Source organism: Corvus moneduloides, chromosome 9, assembly GCF_009650955.1.
Source record: "Corvus moneduloides isolate bCorMon1 chromosome 9, bCorMon1.pri, whole genome shotgun sequence".
Taxonomy (NCBI): domain Eukaryota; kingdom Metazoa; phylum Chordata; class Aves; order Passeriformes; family Corvidae; genus Corvus; species Corvus moneduloides.
The window spans coordinates 30,807,002-30,827,715 of NC_045484.1; the positions used below are offsets into that span (position 1 = coordinate 30,807,002).

The 20,714-nt window shown below is 46.5% G+C and overlaps 1 long non-coding RNA gene across 1 annotated transcript in view; it reads left to right on the plus strand.

The window, feature by feature from the left end:
* Positions 1-15,443, plus strand: part of LOC116447853 — a 41,560-nt gene extending 26,117 nt beyond the window's left edge. Inside the window, exons 3-4 of the long non-coding RNA XR_004241713.1 lie at positions 10,677-10,811; positions 11,610-15,443. This is a non-coding gene — a long non-coding RNA (uncharacterized LOC116447853). The remainder of the gene's footprint in view (positions 1-10,676; positions 10,812-11,609) is intronic.
* The last annotated feature ends 5,271 nt before the right edge of the window (positions 15,444-20,714 follow it).

Below are 20,714 nucleotides of genomic sequence, written 5' to 3' on the forward strand. Positions count from 1 at the left end.
CCCTAAGGTGTTCACTGAGCTCCCCTGGTGTTTCCAGGTGCTGCTGCCCTCCCCCAGCAGAGTCTGTGCGGTCACAGCTCAGTGCCCTGGCAGTGATTTGATCTCTCCACAGGCACTGCCTCACTGAGAGCTGGGATCGTGGGCTGGAGATTGCCTTATTCCCACCTCACGGAGCAATCCCGTTCCCCACAGGGAAGCCTGGCTGATCCCTGCTCTGCCGCAGCCCCTGGTCCCATCCTGAGCCCCACTCCCTGAGTGCAGCCAAACATCGAGGGCTCTGCGTTGTGCTGCTTCTCTGCAGCTTTTCTGCAGATGCACCCAAGCCCAAATGTGAGCTCAATTATTTTTGTCATCATCCCTGACAGTTGTGATTCATCACCCAGAGTTGTTTTCTTGCACATAATAACTTCTGTGGAGCAGAAAAGCTCTTCAGCTGCACATCTGTCAGCAACCCAGGGCTCCTCAGCCCAGCAAACAAAAGAGCTTCGTTTCTTCCTTCTAACAAAGACATTTGCTAAAAGAGGCTGTAAATGTTCAGAGGGGGTTGTGTCGCTGTGTGAGCTCCAAAATATTCCTGTTATGATCTGTATTAGAGGCTGGGTTGACATATAAGCTCCAAGTGTCATTAAAGTGTCGCACAAGTGTCACTAAAGGGGCAAGCGAGAGCTTCCAAACCCTTGGTGGATGTAGAGGGTGATTTCTCTTAGGTCAGTTTAAAATTCCAGCAACTGTAGCTGGACTGTAACTGTTGTGTATCTACTTGGATAAATAATCACCATTTCAATGGACAAAAAACGACCCAAGACATCCCAGTGTGTTGCCTGGAGTTTGTGAAGGTCTGGCTGGCCAAGCTCAGGTTGTTTCCAGCCAACTCCACCTCCCTTTCCTGCATATTCTGAGGTCCTGGGACAGGCTCAGCCACATCCCAGCTTCTCCCTCCTCTGGCACATCTGCGGGGCACCATTCCGTGGTCCTCACCCATGTGGTCTGGAAGATTTAATATGTGAGGACTGGGGGAAAAATCCCCAAAAGGTAGTTGAATTTAAATGGGGGGAAAAAGGCCATGAATATTCAAACTATGGGAAAAAAAAACAGGTTGAGAGTTTCCCTTTCAGATGTTGTGGCTGGAATAATTTGGAGTAAGGTGAAGAACAAGGCAGCAGTGAGGAAATGCTGGGTGTGGGTTGGAGCAGGGACAGTGGGGTCCCGTGTGGGTCACACCCAGTGATGGCACTGACAGCCCGGGGACATCAGTTTGACTCTGGGCAAATGAGATGTGGAGAGCAGAGTGGGACTTACTGGTTGAGGTTTATAGGATTTTTGGGTTGGGGTTTTGTTTTTTTTTTTACTTCAGTTGGCAAAGTCAATTGATAAAAATATTTTCCAGTGGAAATTAGATTTTATACTATTTTATACTTCCACTAGATTGCTAGTACAAGCAATTCAGCAAAACCTGGTTTTACCCATTTTTAATTCTTAATCTTAAAAGCAGAAATTTGGCTTTGAATTTCAACTAAAACGGGAAGGTTTGTTAGGGAAACACTGCCCTGGAACTGCCTTCTTTTCCATGTCCACCCCTCTGGTTTGTTCTCCATCCCACACTGGCTTTTAGGGAGGAGACTCTGGGGTACTTGAGTATAAAATTACCTTGTTTTTTCTAAGTATCTGACAGAAATCCCTCTTGCTGTGAACTGAGCGGATTTCTTCTACTTTTATTCTTCATGGGCACGGAAAACAGTGGATAATGGTCGTATGCAGAATAACCTTTGGGGATTTTTACTGCCTTTATCCTTGTGTTTTCTGTACACAGCAAAGCCAACGCTTCCCAGCTTTCCTCATCCATCTTTATTTCAGGAGTCTGTTCCCATTCCTCTGAACCTTTTTCCCCGTTGTTTTCCCTGGGGTGGGTGCACAAGAGCTCTCGATGCTCCCCGTGTCCGGCAGGCCAAGCTCCCCTGGGAACGTTCCGCACCCCGTGCTCGTGTCCAACGCAGGACAGCGAGGAGCTGCTCCCCGGTGCAAAGTTCCTCCTCCTCCTCCTCCTTTTCCTCCTCCTCTCCAGGACGCTCAGAGCCGCTCCCGGGCTCTCCCTCCGGCATTTGCCTTCGGGTAAATGTTTGCGCATCAGGAGCAGCCCAGCAGAGGGGGTGCAGACCTTTTTCAAATCGGGTTTGAGGGATGATTTGCGTGGAAATGCAAATGGCGTTTGCATTAATGGCTTTATTATTTTTTTTTTCCCCCTATGCACCACCGAAATTTTCACTTTATAAACCAATGTTGGGGCTTTGCACATCCCCAGTGGATGCTGTCACCCTCGTGAGTGTTAATAGAAGTTTTTGCCTCACTGATGCTGGGAAACAGAGGAGCAGAGGGCCCTCATCACAGGGGCAATACTCCCTGTGACCTCTGGCAGTGCTGCCCGAGCCAGAAGTGCAGACCCCAGCCTTTGGAGCAGCCTGATGGTGTGTCACAGGCAGTTCGTAAAGCAGGGGGAGCCTGAGGGACAGAGAGATTCTGAGCTTTTTCCAGAGGCCAGGCAGTAATTGCAGGGTTTGGATCCATCCCTCCCTCCCAGCCGAGCACAGCAGGAGAGCTCAGACCCTCAGCTGCCTCTTCTGTCCTTGGGAGCAGAGCCCGACATCCCCCTCCGGCTGCCCCCTCCTGTCAGGGACTTGTGCAGAGCCACAAGGTCCCCCCTGAGCCTCCTTTGCTCCAGCCTGAGCCCCTTTCCCAGCTCCCTCAGGAATTCTCCTGGGGCTCCAGCCCCTTCCCAGCTCCCTCAGCCTCTCCTGGGGCTCCAGCCCCTTCCCAGCTCCCTCAGCCTCTCCTGGGGCTCCAGCCCCTTCCCAGCTCCCTCAGGAATTCTCCTGGGGCTCCAGCCCCTTCCCAGCTCCCTCAGGAATTCTCCTGGGGCTCCAGCCCCTTCCCAGCTCCCTCAGGAATTCTCCTGGGGCTCCAGCCCCTTCCCAGCTCCCTCAGCCTCTCCTGGGGCTCCAGCCCCTTCCCAGCTCCCTCAGCCTCTCCTGGGGCTCCAGCCCCTTCCCCAGCTCTGTTCCCTGCCCTGGACCCACTCCAGCCCCTCAGTACAGGCACTGCAGGGATGATTTGCATCCCCAGCGAGGAAATTCAGGAGACCTTTCCATCTTACAAAGGTGGATTTTTCCTTGCTGTTGGTAATGATTCCTTGTGACATGGGCGTTTCAAGCGTTCTGCCGACCAGCAACAGCATTTTGCACTTTTATGGCACCTCATGTCTGAAGATCTAAAAGTATTTTTAAAACATTACCTAATTGTGTGTGACAACTCACCTGGCAGGTGGATGAGGGGGTAAAGCAGCAGCAAACTTCCCTGGCACTGGAATAGAGCCATGGTTTGGTTACCAGACAGGGAAGGGAAAGGAACAGAGCATCCAACATGCTGAGGAACAAAAATTCCTACTGATGGAGTTTAGAGCTGCATGGGATTGCCCCTCTCAAAATTCAAATTTTGACCCAGGGACTTTCCTCGTTGTGGATTCCCACCTGGGAACCCCCCACCAGACCTTTCCTTGTGGTGTTAAGAGCAAAGCCTGGAATATTATGGATATGGAATATTCTGGCTTTGTGGTGTCAGCTCATATTCGGGATTCAGAAATGGATTGGCTCTGCTTTCCAAAGGCATTTCTTAAAGAAGGTGTTGCCCCAGCTGACAAAACCCCAAATAAGCAGTTTGGAGCTCCTGGGAATAGGGCAGTCCAAAACCCACACCACCAAACCCAGCCAAAACAAGACAGAAATAAACCCCATCCTCCTCCCCCATAATCATAAACTGCACCCAAACCCACCCCAGCCACTGCTCTGCCCCAGCTCGTGGTTTCCATCCACACACAGGCTTGGATTGCAATTCCCCAAAGTTCTCCACACCCCAGCTCTGCACTGGGGCTGCCTTGGGGTGGTGTATGATATTTTTATTAGTGTGCATGGGTTTATTTTATCATTTTTTTATCTGTGATTTTTTTTTCATTTGTGTGGTTGATCTTATTTTATTGTATGATTTTTTTATCGGTGTGATTTTTTTTTAATCTGGATGACTTTATTTTATTTGTGTGGATTATTTTATTTTGTTTTAATGTATGATTTTTTATCTGTGTGATTTTTTTTATCTGGATGATTTTATTTGTGTGGATGATTTTATTTTATTTTACTTTTAATATATTATTTTTTTATCTGTGTGGGGTTTTTTATCTGTATTATTTTGTGTGGATGATTTTATTTTATTTTACTTTTAATATATTATTTTTTTATCTGTGTGGGTTTTTTTATCTGGATGATTTTATTTTATTTGTGTGGATGATTTTATTTTATTTTACTTTTAATATATTATTTTTTTATCTGTGTGGGTTTTTTTATCTGGATGATTTTATTTTATTTGTGTGGATGATTTTATTTGCATGTACATTTTTTTTAGTTGTCCTGCTATTTGTTGTCAGGACCATGGAAACACAGGAATGAGAGGCTGGACCATGAGGGTTGAGGTTCCCTCACGGCTCAGGAAGGCCAAATCCCTGGTTCTGTAAGGCCCACCTCATCCAGCTTTTCTCCCAGCATCCATTCTTTTGGATAAATATCCCACCCCCCGTCTCTGAGCCTTGTCCTCCTGTCCCAGATGCCTCTGGCCAGTTTTTGCCCATGATCTTTGTGCCAGCCTTGTTCCCGAACACAAACAGCTCTTCCCTCCTGTTCCTGCTCCCTCCCTGGGGTGGCTCCTTCCGGATGCTCTCCCTGTTTTTATCTCTTGACCTCCTGCCAGTCAGAGCTGAGTATTTTCAATGCATCTGCAGCACCTGCCTGTGAGGTTTTGGGAATTTTGAGGCTCTTTTGGAGAGGGCCTGACCTGATCCTGATGAGAAGCACGTCTGCAGCTTTGCTGCCTTCCCGTGGCACTGTCAGCTTCTTTCCATCATTTAAAGCTTGTGGGGCTTTTTTCCATTTGAAAATGGTACCAATTTGTCTGAAAATGGGACAAATTAATTTCTAAGTGCTGGTTCTCACTGTCACCTCATGCAGTGGTGCCATCTCGGTCAGCAGATGGCCCGTGGGTGATCCAGGCACCTTTTTTTGATCCTGCTTGTTTTCAGTGTCTCTGCAGGATGTATTTTCCTATAACCAGGAAGATGATGAGGAGGAATTGTCATGAGGAAGCTGGAAAGGGGCTCAGGCTGGAGCAAAGGAGGCTCCGGGGGGACCTTGTGGCTCTGCACAAGTCCCTGACAGGAGGGGGCAGCCGGGGGGGTCGGGCTCTGCTGCCAGGGAACAGGGACAGGAGGAGAGGGAACGGCCTCAGGCTGGGCTGGGGAGGTTTGGATTGGAAAGGATCTTAAAGATGATCCCATTCCACCCCTGACATGGGACACCTTCCAGTGTCCCAGGCTGCTCCAAGCCCTGTCCAACCTGGCCTTGGACACTTCCAGGGATCCAGGGGCAGCCACAGCTGCTCTGGACAACCATCCCCATCCAATTCCTGCTCAGCTCGCTGGCTTTGCCTTGCTCAGTCCCACGGCTCTGTTTGCGCCAGGACCCAGAAATCTTCCCAGTCGACTCCAGTCCAACCAGAGGAGCCAGGAACATGTAGGAGCCTCTGGCACCTGCTGCACTGGAGGCCTGGCCAACCTGACCACAGCACGGAGGTGACCCCAGGGGGGCTTTTTTCTTCCCAAAACAGAGCAGGGCCAGGGCTTTGAAGCTGCCAAAGCTCCAAATGCAGAGTTCATTTTAATGAAATTGTATCATCCTGTGTGCTACATACCTTTAAATGTTGGGACTTTATTCATGTATTTTTAAATGAATTTTTTCCCCCCTGTGTGGGGCTGCTGACCTCCCCTCCCATATTGCCTTCAGATGTCCAGGAGGGAGCAGGGATCCTGTTCCTCTGGAAAAACGCTGTGTTGTATTTTCAGTGGGATTAGATGATCATCATCCACAGCCCCACAGAAAGGTGATCCCACCACCTCCATCCCTGGCTGCTCCTTCCCTTTCCCACCTCCTTTGAACCATCCTGGGGAATTCACCAGGATTTTAATCACTTTTTTTTTTTAAAGTTTAACCCAGAGGGGTTGTTTTAAGCTGGATCTGGATCACTGAGGTGACCTCAGGGCAGGGCCAAGGAGGAGGAGGACGGCCCGATGTCCTCTGGGCTGGTGGCCTCAAGAGCTGCAGAGAGCAGGAGAAACATTGGCTGGGGGTCAGAAACTTTTCAAAAAGCCTAAAAAATCAGGGAATAAGTGAAATCCAGCAGGTGGGAGAGCCCTGTGCCTCGTGCACCATCCCAACTCTCCTCACCACATCCCTTTGCCAACACGAGGCTTTTCCATCTGCATCAATATTCCTGGCTGCTTTTTGATTTCCTCCAGATGGGCTACAATAGTTCCCTATCTTCCTTCTTTGGTCTTTTTTATCTTTTATTTCAATCCAAACCATTTCTCCCTCTCTTGCCAAGCTCTATATTGTATCGCATTCCTTGCTCCTTCAGACACAATATCCTCCTTGACCCAGCCTGGCACGTTTCCACCTGCCCTGTTGTGTCTGTTCCTCCTACGAATTCTTATTCCAGTCCCAAAAGCATACCCAGAGGGATGTGATAGCCTGTTGTCCATCATCCCAGTTACATAAAGTGTCCCTTGGACATCACAGGGACAAATTCCCGTTCCTTAAACCTCCTGAGCTGCCCAGGAGGGCTGGATTTGGGAACATCGCTCCACTTTGGGTACGTATTTTCGGGAAGCATCCCTTTTAAGTGAATCATCTGTTTGCATGTACACCCAGGCTCTCTCCCAGGTTGACTCCTGCAGTTGTGTACAGCTGCATGTGCCAAAAAGCACATTTTCAATTTCTAAAGTGTTGCTGCCGAGCAAGTCAGGGCAGCGTTTAATTGCGTGGCTACACCTCTGTCTCCCTTGACTGGAGTAAAAATTATTTAAATATTTGTGCCAGTTCATGTTTCCTCACCTTTAATGACTAGAACAAAACCTTTTTGAAGACCCTTTGGAGCATTTCTATGCATTTCTTCAATTTTTCCAATGTCTTGTCTGCTTAATTTAATCTGTTGGGGTAAAACTAAGGATAACCTGTTCATTTAAGGGTGAAAAACTGGCACAGGCTGTGGCTCCCCATCCCTGGAAGTGCCCAGGGCCAGGTTGGAGCAATCTGGGATAGTGGAAGGTGTCTCTGCCCGTGGAATGGGATGGGTTTTAAGGTCCCTCCCAACCCAAATCATCCTGAGATTCTGTAAAGGAATAAATGAAGGCTGCTCCTGCTGGTGGAGTGTTTGAGGTGGTTCTGTCTTGCTGTCATTTCTCAGCAGCTCTGAATTCCAAGTGATTTTCCCATATCACCATCACCACTCATTTCCCAGACTGTGCTGGATTTGCTCTCAACACTTCTCTTTCCTGTTGTTTTTTTAAAATGTATTTGACATGGACACCCCAAAAGAGAAATGAAAAATAAGCAAAGTGTTCCAATAAATCCACCAAAAAATCAAAAGAGGAACTTTTCTACTGCTGAGTTCGAACTAATTTGACTCATAAGTCAAAACTGATGGAAGAAAATCACAGCTCTGGGGTAATTTAACCTAATTTATAATCATTTCAAAGTGAGTGCAAAGGTGCCTTGGAGTAGTTAATCTGACTGAGGGGTTTTTGAGATCAGTGATGTGAAGGAGGAATAACCCAGTTTGGCTTTTGGTATTATGAATATTAATGAGTTTGCACTGGTATAATTTGGCCAATGTAAAGTAAATTTGATATATCTGTGGCAAATCCTTAAGACAGTGATAAGCACTTAATTCTTTTTCACACAATTATTTAAAATATACTCACTTTGCACAAGCTAAAACTTTTCTCCTATGGAAGACTTCTTTTTTTCACCTGGGATCATTTGGGTCTGTTCAGAATTAAAGAAAATATTTTCACTGCTGTCTGAGCACCTTTGGCTCGAGGTTCTATTTTGCCAGCTACCTTTCCCATGAGAGAGACGTGCAATTGCAATTTGCTTAATTGCTGAATAACAGATAAGAAAAATGAAAGAATTAATGGCTTCATAGACCCAGGCTCAAAGAAGAGCCAGCTGAAATATGGGCTGTGATCTGTGGCTCTGCTCTGATGGATCTGAGGCTATGCTATCTGTGCCCCATCTTAATTTGTCATTCCCACTGGAAAGCAACCAAAGGCTCTGCTGGGAGATCTTTTCATTGCTGCTGTTCAAAAAGGGCATTTTCCTTGCAAGCCATTTGTCTCTGCCTTGTTTCTGCCAGCAGGAGGGAGGGCTGCACATGGCTGGCAGATTGGAGAGGGCCACTGGTGATAAGATGATCAAAGAAAGGCAGAATCCTTACAACCCTCGAGTCCAACGAGCTGTATCCACCCAGGACAACAAACAGAGCGTTCTGCTTTTCCCTCGTTTTAAATGCAGTGTCATTTCCAATAAGGCTGATGGGTACAGACAGATTCTGCAGCATGGTTGGGTGTTTCACTGATAAAGGGGTCAGGAATTCTATCCATGACACGTATTCCTCGTATCTCTGATGAATCATTAGCAACCAATTTGCAGGAGGCTTTGGGGCAAGTCCCCACCAGTTCTCCCACTGCAGGAGCATTTATTTGCTGTTGGTAGGCAGAGGCAGGCCCTGGACACTGTCCACTCCTCGTGACTCACACAGCAGCCACCCCTTTTTTCTGTTTGGATTGGGATAAAAATCATCTCCAGGAAGGGATGGAGAACACGGCATTATTCAGCTCATCATTCCCAGCATGAAATCAGGTTATTTTCATGTGGGGTTTGAGACAAACCCACGGCCATTCTGGATTTCATGGTTGCCACAAGGCCACTCCACGGCTGTGGTGGCCACGCTCTGCAGATCAACCCTCTGGGCTGCAAAATGTGGAATATTGTCACTGGGATGCTTTGGTGATTGCAGGACACAGTGAGCTTATGTAGAACTGTGGGATGGTTTGGGTTGGAAAGGACCTTTAAAAGTGCATGGGCAGGGACACCTCCCACTGTCCCAGGCTGCTCCAAGCCCCAATGTCCAGCCTGGCCTTGGGCACTGCCAGGGATCCAGGGGCAGCCCCAGCTGCTCTGGGCACCCTGTGCCAGGGCCTGCCCACCCTCCCAGGGAACAATTCCTTCCCAATCTCCCATCCAGCCCTGCCCTCTGGCAGTGGGAAGCCATTCCCTGTGTCCTGTCCCTCCATGCCTTGTCCCCAGTCCCTCTGCAGCTCTCCTGGAGCCCCTTCAGGCCCTGCCAGGGGCTCTGAGCTCTCCCTGGAGCCTTCTCCTCTCCAGGTGAGCACCCCCAGCTCTGCCAGCCTGGCTCCAGAGCAGAGGGGCTCCAGCCCTGCAGCAGCTCCGGGGCCTCCTCTGGACTCTCTCCACATCCTCCCTGTGCTGAGGATCCCAGAACATAGGAAAATTCAGAGAGGATCCTTTCCAGGAATGCTAAAGGTGCCCCTACACTGAAGTACTCCACGTGGAGTTTGACCTCATTATTCCGGACCTATCCTTGTACAACTTTCCTTTAAACTTCCTCTTGCTGCAACAGAAACACGGAAAACCTTCAGATGAGTTCAGTCACTTATTAACTGAGGATTCCTTATAAAGGTTCAGTTTTCTCCTTAATGCCATGGAGGACCTTTGCATTTTCATCAGGGGTTTTTTTCCAACCTCCATGATGAATAACTGGGGAAAAAAAGTTCTATTTCTTTACCACATCCAGCTGTTTGTTAGGTGGTGGAGGAGCAGAACTCTGTGATAAGGATCAGAAGGCAGAGCCAAACTGATAAATATTGTAATCCTGATGATGGAAAAAGAAAACCGGCTGGGATTTTTCTCTCTTTGTTTCTTTAATTAAGTCTAGACTCTACGTGTTGTGCTGCTCGGAAATATCTGGAAATATTTACCAAATTGCGTTCTGATTATGATGTCAATAATCAAGTGAAAAGAAGGAGCAGAGACTTAATTTAGGAAAGAAAAGAAGTCTCTTGATTTGCAGCTCTGTGTTGCTTAAGAGAGCAGCACTGAGCTTCAAGGACAGAAACGTTCTTTCCTCCCAGTTTGTAAAAGTTATTCTCACCAGCACCTGTGGTCGCCAGGAAAGAAGAATTTTACATCCCTGACTCCAGAGAAGTGATGGAGGTGAGGAGATTTCATTTCTTGCCCTTTTGGCTTCCTGTTTAAAACCCAGAATACCCATTTCAGCCTTCCAGAGGATTTCTTCAGCAAATCTCAAACAGTTTTGTAATCATTCTGATGCTCTAATCTCTTTATCTACTTAAAATCTACCTTTATCTCTTTAAAACTACAAAGTTTTATGGTCTCTGGTCTGAGATTTTAGTCCTTGCAGATTGTCCACAATTTCAGTTTATTCCTATATATTTTCCTTTCCACTCTTTCTTTAACAATATAACTGAGGCTTCAAGCCTCTGATGACTTCTGCCTGTGCCTAACTTGAGGTCGGAGCAGAATTCCAGCTGAGGATCTGCCCTGTCCCGGCAGCAGGACTGGAGTTTGCTGTCGGCCCTTGCTCCAAAGCAAAGCAGAAATAGCAATGGGCAAAGAGCGAGCCAAAACCACCTCTGGAGGCGTGGAGTAACAAACTGTTCATCAGATACTCAGGGTTTACTCTTCTCTCTACTCCGTCATTAGCTGCAGCACTTAAAACAACACCCAAGGAACCAGGAATGATTTTGGAGGAGCGTGGCCGCAGGTGCTGTCTGTCTCCAACGCCGACAGACAGACAGGGACATTTGCTGGCTTTTTGGAGAAATCTTTCTGGAGCAGGTAAGAGACAGGATCCCCTGGATTCATCCCAGAGAGGCATGTTGGGACTGTTATTTAACCAGCCTGTAAATGAGCTGCTTAATTAGCAGCCAGGCCAAGCAATTTCGAATATACAATTAGAGTTTGAATACAGATGTAAAAACCACTTTCTCCTATGGCTGGGTTGGTTTTTTTTTCCAGTTCAGGGATATTCATTTATTTGATCAGTTAAAAAAATGTTAAGTCTGAAGTGAGCATGTTCTTATCTCATATTTTCCACCCAGCTGGAAAATCTCTCTTATTTACCTTGTAACATGACAAAAATCACAGATTCAGGTGCATTCCAACCTTTCCATTAGCAGATCTGGTAATAAAATTAATTACTGTGCTTAAAAGTGGCCCTGATTCCATTGAGTTTGCAGTCCTGGCCACAGGATAGTTTAGGGGGGATAACACAGGACTGAAAATTAGCAGGAATAATTTCAGCTAAGAAAAGTAGGTGTCACATATAGTCACAGTAGAGTGATGATATTATAGGGGATAGTTTTTAGAGGGGTTTAAAGGAAAGGGGTACCAAAAATGCAGTAAAAGCTGTCACAAAACAAAAGAGCAATGTGGTCTTAGAAATAATGACCAAAAAAGACGAATATATTAATTTTTAAAAAAATTTGGGTACTTGTTTAGAGCCTGTCACCGATCCACTCTGATAGCATCCCCCAGAATAAGGCAAACCCTACATTTACAGTCAGATTTTGCAAGATAGAGGTATTCAGTCCTTTTTTTTTTTTTTGCTAATATGCATTTTCTTTACTTCTGCAGGTCCTAATGAGAGGTGAAATTCCAAACCATCGAGCTGGATATGCTGAAAAGGTAACTACCTGCAGATTGTGTCATTCAAGCATTTACTTAGGTGCACATTAGGTACTCCTAAAAAGGTAATAAAAGAAAATTCCTCTTCTTGGCTGCCTAATTTCAGAGGCCATAACCAGCTCAAGGTGTTCTCAAGGCTCTGGTGTGGATCCTGTTGCAGCCTGGCTGCTAAAGGCTAAGGAATTCCAGATGTGCTGGGGCAGAGGAGGAGGAGGAGGATGGGGAGGGTGTGATGCCAGGCACAGGGCAGGGTATTCCTGAGGCAGGAGAGAGCCCTGGATTTTGGCCCTTGTTTTTTGGGATTATGTCTGAAGTGATGCTGTTGAATGGAAAATGCAGAGGAGGGAAGCAGAGCTGGGTGTCCAGGTTTGGAAATGTGGCTGCTGGGGGGATGCACCCAGTGGCCAGAGGTGTCTCCTGGGAAGATGGTGATGCCCCAGCATGGTGAGGGGAGCTCCACCTGCCATAACTTCAGAAAGGACTTCCCAGGACAGCAAAAGATGGAGAAAGAGAGACCCAGGTGGTGCCGAACACCCAACCCTGGCTGCTGGAATGCTCCTCACCAACCTCCTCCATGCCCAGCCTCATCCCTCAGCCAGCCAGGCTGGTGGAACCTGTCAGACCACACGCTCTCCCTGCTCGCTGACAGCTCTTCCCAAGCTTTGTTTGCATGCTGGAGCTGGGAGATTTGAATTCCAAGTGCGTGGGGACGGCTCTGGGGGCACAGCGCTGCGCTCCCAGGGAACGCTGCCTCCTCTGCCTAATTAGAGAGGGAGCTCTAGGAGACAAAGATCTGCCAGCCTGCTTCCCTAGTGCTCCACAATCCATATCAGGAGGTGTCCAGAAGCTACTCCCTGTCCCTAGGAGCCAGGCCCTGGGTGCCAGGGATATTAATAGCTGCTGTATCGTGATTCAAGTGTCTGCTCAGCAAGCGGAGGGACATTCAGATGAGGGACCTCAAGGAATTCCCATGCCAGGGACAGCTGGGATAGATACAGTTTCCTAGGAGCCAGGAGAGGGATGGGTGGCTCTCACGTTCTCCCTGCCACCACAAATGTCTCCATCCACTCCGTCTTGCAGTGACAAAGTGACACTCCTGTCCCCTCATGTCCTCAGAAGGTTCCCACTGCTCTGTTTGTGTTCAATCCTCTGGCAGGACGTGGTCCCCCAGCCCAGGGAAAGGAAAACCACACCTCATCCCAAGCCCTGAGCCCGGGACAGCACAGAAGGCACACCAAGCTTGATCCAAATAATAAAAATGAAGTGATTCCAATTTCCAGCATGAAGCAAAAGGGAAAAACAAGGTGCCAGGAATTCCATGGCATCAACGTGAAGATAAAAGCAGAGATGCAGCAGGAAGATAAAGAGATTAGAGTATCAGAATGATTACAAATCTTGCCCGTAGCAGTGCCTGTTCCCAAGGCTGCCTGCCATTTCCCAACGATAAGATCCAGGTTTTCCAGGCTGGGTAGTGTTTCTTTTTCTCCTGTTTGTGCTGGAAAGCTCCGAGCTATTTTTCACTTCAGGCTCCGAGATATTTGTGCTGAAAGGTTCAGCCATTTCTACAACGGAGGTTATAGAAAACAAAAAGACAAAGCTGTTCTGTTGAGAAAAGAGAGAAGCTGAGATTGGTTAAGTTTTGCCACACTGGCCAAGAATGTGTCCTGTGAAACACCTGTGAAAATCCAAATTTAGCCAAATTATGAGTCTCCAGAAAACTATTGCTCATATATAATCAGGGTTCATGTGTGGTTCCTGAGCATCTGCTGCTGAGGGAAATGTGCCCTCAGTCCAGTGCAGAGTACAAAATGACAGTGAAATGGAAAACAAGTTTGGGTTGGTTTTTTTTAAAGAAGGTATATAATGCTATTTTTAGAAACATTTTTCAAATTATCCTAAAATTAAAGAAGTGCAAGTAACCAATGCTTTGATTTGAGCAATAACCTCACTGACAGCACCTTCCTGATCATGTTTGCTCTTTCCAGTACCTGTTTTTAGGTCTGTACTTTTTATAAGTACCCATTAGTAGCTAAAATATAACTCTGAATGAGAAGAACCATGGAGGAATGAAGAGATGAAGAAATGGGAATTAGAAATTTGTATCCTTTGTTTCACAGCATTGACCTGTCCTTTCACCCATAACCATGAAAAAATGCTTAATAATTCATATGCCCTTGATTCAGGACAGAACCAGGGGTATTCCAAGAATTCCCTCAGCCTTGTTTCAAGCAGAGTTTGCTTCTCCTTCACAATTTTTTTTGGGTCATTCCTGGTGAACTGCCAGGCTCTAACAGAATTCCCACTAAACTGGGGGCTGTGCTGCTAAAAGGGGTTATCCCAGATATTTTATGGACAAAGAAGATGTGCTGAAGTAAGGAAAGTTCCTTACTTCAGTTCCCAGCCTAGAGCTAGGATGAGGTGGTGAGCCTGTGGAACCACAGCTTCAGGAAGAGGCTCCAGCACCCTTTCCTGCTGCCTGGGAAAGCACAGCCGAAGCTCAGGTGTGTATAGTGAGAACAGGATGAACACCCTGACATGTGCCAGGCAAACTGTTCACAGCCAAACAGGCTCTCTCTCAGGTAATCATGGCATTATTTAAAGGTCATGACTTAGAAATTGCCAGGACTGCAGGACAAGTGGTTAAAAAATGCCATCTGCTTTTATGGTTGTAATCATCCCAAACTGCTGGACTACAGCTTTCCTGCACTGGGATAAATGCTGTTTGTGATATGACTGTATCATTGTGCCATCCTAGGATTATTTTTCCTGTATCATGAATCTCTGCTTTAACACCATGCTCCCACACTGGTGTTTTTCCAGGAGAAAGAGATGTGCCCAGACTCCAAATAACTGACAGATAAGAAAATACCTGTAAATTCCTGACTGGAATACCAGTAGGCTCCAAAGTTTCTGGCTTTGTCTCCCACTTTCTCCCTCTGGGATCTGCAGGAGCAGCAAACCAAGACCCTCAGGCCCTTCCATCAGCTTCCAGCACCCACCCCACCCTTTCCTCTGCCTGCCTCTTCCTCATGGCAGGGATGCGTCTGCCTCTCCCTCCCCGTGTTTAACACTTGCTTAAACATTTCAGCCCTGCAATGCCGAGAGTTTGAAGCCTCCAAGTTTGTTTTCTCCCTTCCATCATCCCTGGGATATTTAGGATAAAATTCAACGTAAAATGAGAGACCACAGCAGTGATTCTGTGCTGACATCAGGCTGTCGTTGTGCAGCTGGGCACAATGCTCACTTTGAAATCCCACACCACACACGTGATGGCTTTCATTAAATATATTATCTGGTGATGATGGTGCTGTGGAAAGAACGCTCTCACAGGCAAACTCACTGCAGAGGGAGGAGACCAAGGCATTTTTTCCATTTTCATTGCTGGCTGTAATCTGCAGGGGAATGACTGATTAAGTGGGCAGATGTTGCTCTAGGAGATAAAACTTGGAGTTTCGAGTCTTAAAGGTCCTCGCACTGATACTTGTGAAAATGGGTGCTTGTGAGAGTGCAGACCTAAAACCAAGGTTATACAGATGCTCTCCCAATCAGGAATTAATGAAATGTGTTCAAGGAACTGTTATTTCTGATGTATAACACGGTTTGTCATCTGCACAGAAGAAAACAAGGTTTAGAGGAGCAGTTCCCAGATGCATTAATCAATTGCTACTCAAAAAATTCCACCCTAAATCCAAGAATGAGAGTTGCTATCCTTGGTTCAATCCAGCGTGCAACTTGTAGCTCTCAGGAGTGAGCAAAGATCAAACTTATTGGGAAAGCAAGAATTGCAGCCAAAACTAACACAAAACTGTAACTTCCAGAGGAAATATTCAGAGGCATAATGAGAGGGATGGGAAACTAAACATGGAAATCAACATGGGGAAGTGAAGCCCTCAGACTTGGCCTGTGTGCTGATGACCACAATCAAATTAAGGCAAATTGAAAAGGGGTCAGATGAGAAAATAAAATCAAGCACATGAACTGGGAGATGATACAGAGCAGGAATTGCAGCAAAGCAAGAAGTAGGAGCCTCATGCAAACGTTCATTTTCTCTATTTTTATTCTGGATTTATACCAAAGGATTAAAGTTAGTCTTTGCTTTGAGGTTAGAGATGAGAGCCACAAAGAGTTCCTCAGTTCCTTTCTTGGTGAGGGCCTGGGAGTTGCTCTATCCCTACGAGGGTTTCTGGATGTGCAGTTTGCACATGACCAGTTAGGGAGGAGGATTGGGCTGGAACTATGAGGCTTCCAAACTATTTTATTATTCCAAACTATCTTATAACTACCTTATAGCCTTCTGGAGTGTTTATTGTATGGCTTGCAGGCCTGAGGATCAGTGTCATAAAAGAAGTGCCACTTTTAAGGGGATTTTCCAATGGCCAGACCATTGGAAATGTGTGGTGCTCCCAACTTGCTGGGAGAGTGCAGGGATGTGCCAGGGAGTGAAGGAAGCGCAGCAGCCTGGGGAGACAAGAGACCTCTGCATCCACGTGGATCCATACTTACAGTCACATCCCAGTTTTCAGACTAGAAGTGAAATATTTATCTGCAGACCAACTGGAGAAGATCTGTCAGTAACATCCTGATCCCTACAGGGGGGATACACCATTAATAAGCCACACTGAGTCATGCCCTACAGGAATAGTGCTTTTCTCCGGGGCCACGGCGCGCTGCAGCTATTCCAGAGCCATCCCACTTGTTCTGTTTCCCGACTGACCCGGTCGGCATCTGCCTGTGCTGCTGTCAGAGCGAGTTTACTCCCACCATGGGGCTGGGATTTATATCTGACATATGTTCCTCCTCTTCCCATCCTCCAGCACTGACACTCCAGCTCTCTTTCCATGTTTTCTAACAGAAAAAGGATGTTTTCCAAGCGTGGCCTCGATTTTGCAAATTGGACTGGCTGCATTATTGATGCTTTTAGCAGAGCAGAGCCTTCAGCTCTTCATCCTGCGGGTCCTTTCCCCCTCCAGCCTGCAGCATGCACACACTCCAATTTTGGGATGCCACAAGCCAAGCAAGGGCGATCCTCCTCTTCTCCAGGGCTTATTCCAAAGCAAAATAACAGGATGAGAAGGAATGGCCTCAAGTTGCACCAGGGGAGGTTAGATTAGATAGCAGGGAAAATTTCTTCATGGATGAGGCTTGTTCAGGGCAGTGGTGGAGTCAGCATCCCTGGAATTGTCCAAAAAATGTGTGGATGTGGCACTGGAGGACATGGTTTAATGGTGAACATGGAGGTGGTGTTGGTTGATGGTTGGATTTGATGATCTTAGGGTTAAGGCCTTTCCAACCTTAACAATTCCATAGTTCTATGAAATGAGGAGACAGATTTAATCCACAGCCCTGAAAGACCAGCCCTGGTTTGAGAAGTGACAAACATCAGGTTGTCTGAATTGGCAGCTTTAACTCACATCCAAAGACCACAGAGTCTGAATTTTGGGGTCTTTTCTTTATCTCTTCCCCCATGGCATTTTGGAGGGAGATTTTTCCTCTCTTTCCCTCAACATTTTGTCATGTGACACCGAGCATGAGCACAACTGATTTAGCAACGCCCCACTGGTGGATCCCTGGCTTGGAATTCCACGTCAGGTCTGATTCCCACATCCCGGAGCAGCTCCTCCGTGCAGGCTGGAGGGGAGGGCTGCTCCCTGCTGCCGTGCTGGAGGCTGGATTGCTCCTCCAGGGAGGCAGAGAGGAGGCAGGAAGCACATGGGAACTCCAGGAGGAGCCCGGGTTTGCCTCCAGGGCTGTGTAGTCACTGAGTTTTGGTTGTACACGAAAATGTGAAACCTGTTCAGTCGGTTCCCTCGCCACCAGCAGCATCCCGGGGCTTTGGAAGCAGAAGGACAATTGCCTCATTCATTTCCTGGGGTTAGTTTATTAAAAAAGAAGTCTATTGGTAGTGTTAACCTTGTGATGGGGTGCAGGAATGGGATGACTTGGAAATCCTTGGAGCTCCGAATGCAACTGGTGACTGACTGAGCTCCAGCTGTGACCTTGATTTGATAATTAATTGTGTAACAAAGTTTAGATATGAAGTTTTCAAACATGCAGCAATCATTAGAAATAAAATAAAATTTTTAAAAATTGCAGTTTAGCCAAGGTATTGAAAAACCATTTGGCTTCTCACGATAATTTAAAACCTGTCTGTCCTGCGCTGGTGAATCAAATAAAATAACATAAAATGTAATCTGAAAATGACCACTGCTAAGAGTGAATTTGGCTGGGTTTTGCCTCTCATTTGGGCCCAGGGAAATATTCCAACAGATGTCCAGAAGCTTCAGCATGATGGAAAGAAAAATCCTTGACTTTCAGGCAGCAAATGCTGCTTCAGCAATGGAAATACAAGGTAGCAATTAGGGCAGCTTTGAGAGGCATCCTTTGGGTTTGGATTGCTTTGGGTACGCCAGTATTCTCAGGAATACTGAGTAAAAATACATATATATAAATAAAAATTATATTAGAGTCATAAATCACCTAAATGAACAAAAGCCAAGGATAAGCTGATGCAGCTTTTCATAGGAAGAATTACATTTCATTTATTAAAATCCAATGAGACAGAGTTTTGCTGATGTCCCTCAGAGATGCCAGCAGGTGCTGCAGGGCCATAGCTCTGTCCTGCAGGAGGAGAATTTCAGGTCTGACCCAGCAGCCATTGTTGTAAAGTATTTGAACCTTGATAGTGTGCCCCAGCCAAACCATTTTTAGTTATTTTTACCAGAGCCCTCAGAGTGGGACCAGGCTGGAATTACCCTCACTGGCTTCACCTGGCCTTTCCACCTTCAGCTGCAGCACATCAGCCCCAAGAGGGGTTTCAGCTCCAGTCTGAAGGTTCGAGGGGAGAGGTGGGACAGGTTTATTTCTGCTCCCTGTCCTTTGCTCTCTTGTTGTTTGGATTTCCTGGACTAACTTGGCTGCTGATTTCAGGATGGGTTTTGTTGCTGTCACCATCTCGATGCTGCTTGCCTGGATCAGGAGCCCCACCTGTTAGAGCCCTCAGGAATTCATCAAGGACTGAAAGGTAAGCTGTGCTAAATTGGAAAAGAATTGGGAAAGGAGAAGCTGAAAAACTAAATACCAAGACAGCAGGGAATAGATAAAAAAGGACTGTGCTGCACTGGGTTAGAACCAATCATATTTTCAGAAAAGTGTGTATGGAGCTCATGGATGAAATAGAGAAACCAATCCAGCAATGTGAGCTCTCATGCACAGCAGCTGCAAAATGTATATGTACTGTATTATGTAAAAGTTGTAAAATGTGTAAGTAGAGTAGTCTGTAAGAGTAGGTAGAATGTGTAAGTAAGTAAAATGCATAAGTACTGTGTTATGTAGAAGTTGTAAAAAGTATAAGCAAGTAAGAAAATGTGTAAGTAGAGTGATGTGTATCTCTATAAGTAGTATAAGATAAGCAAGTGAAATGTATAAGTAGGTAGAATGTATAAGTAAGCAAAGGGCATAAGTAAGGTATTATGTCAAAGTTGTGAGATGTGTGAGCACAGGGGTGTTTTAAACAATAAGATGCTTCTGTGTAATCAGATTGATTCGTTGATCAGAAGGCAGGAGTTCCCACATGCCATCCTTGACAAAGTGGGATGGGGAATTGCTGTGGGCACCAGCACCTGGGAGAAGTCAAAAAATCAACCATTAAAGCAGAGAGAAACCACATTTCAAGGAAATAGGATATGATTATAGTAAATAATATGTTGTATTAAAGCTTGGTAGTAAATAACACATTGCATTAATGCTTGGATGAATTGTTAACTCCTGGAATTTACTGCTACAGGACACAAGTGACTCTGGTAGGACTCTTAAAAATTTAACTGTGGATGTGGCTCATTGGAGCCATTGTGTCTTTACAGGCCAGATTTATTTAAACATTATCTACACCAGCACATTTATAAAGTGTTAATTAATGAAGAGTAAATCTAGAGGGTGTTTTCTATGTGCCTGGTGTTTGGCTTCTTGGGCTTCTTGATTGCTGGTTGCTGGGCAGCACTTCCAGGTGCTGCACAACAGAAATTCGGCTTTCACTCCCAAAATTTATTCCTTGTATGAGTTTTCCTAATACAGCCCGAGGTTGTAGCTTCTGCTCCTAATAGTCAGGAGGGAAGGGGTGAAGAAGATAAGGCCAGCTAAGGAATCACCATTGGAACTGTTCAGAAGGTGTGTGGAGGTGGCACCTGGGGGACATGGCTTAGTAGTGCTGGGTTCATAGTTGGATTTGATGATCTTGGAGGTCTTTTCCAACTTACTGCTTCTGTGATTCTGGGATTTCAGTATGCTGCTGTGTGTCACTGGATGCAGGGCTTGTGGTGTGCTTGTCCACATGGCATCAACACAGCTTTTTACAAGGGCATAGTGTTAGGACAAGGGGGAATGTCTTTAAACTGAAGATTAGGTTTAGATTAGAAATTAGGAAGGAATTGTTCCCTGGGAGGGTGGGCAGGCCCTGGCACAGGGTGCCCAGAGCAGCTGGGGCTGCCCCTGGATCCCTGGCAGTGTCCAAGACCAGGTTGGACAGGGCTTGGAGCGACCTGGGATAGTGGAAGATGTCCCTGCCCATGGCAGGGATGGAACAGGATGAATTTTAAGGTCCTTCAATCCAACCCATTCTGTGATTCTTTGACTTCCTGCCCCAAAGGGGATGTTTCTCCAGGTATCTTGGCATGCTGTCTTATCCGTGCCGCTCTTTCAGGGAGTGCAGCTGTGTGTGCCATGGGGTGGGTTCGGCTTTGCCGCCGTTCCTTTCATTCATTTACTTGTTTATTGCCCATGTCAGTTGCACGACAAACATTTCCCCAAGGCTCGACACGAGGCCGTGCTGGGCGGTGCCGGGGACGGATGGCTTCGTGCTCGGGGTTGCGAAAGGAGACGTTGAACACTGATAAAATAAATAAAATAAACGGGGAAAAAAAAAAGTTTTAAAAGAGTTTAAAAAAGATTTTAAAAAAATAAAAGGAGGCAGAGCGCTGGCTTTTGGAACACACTCACGGCCGATACAACCCTCCCCAGTCCGTGTCCCCCGCTCCGTGTCCCCGCTCCCCCCGCCCGCTC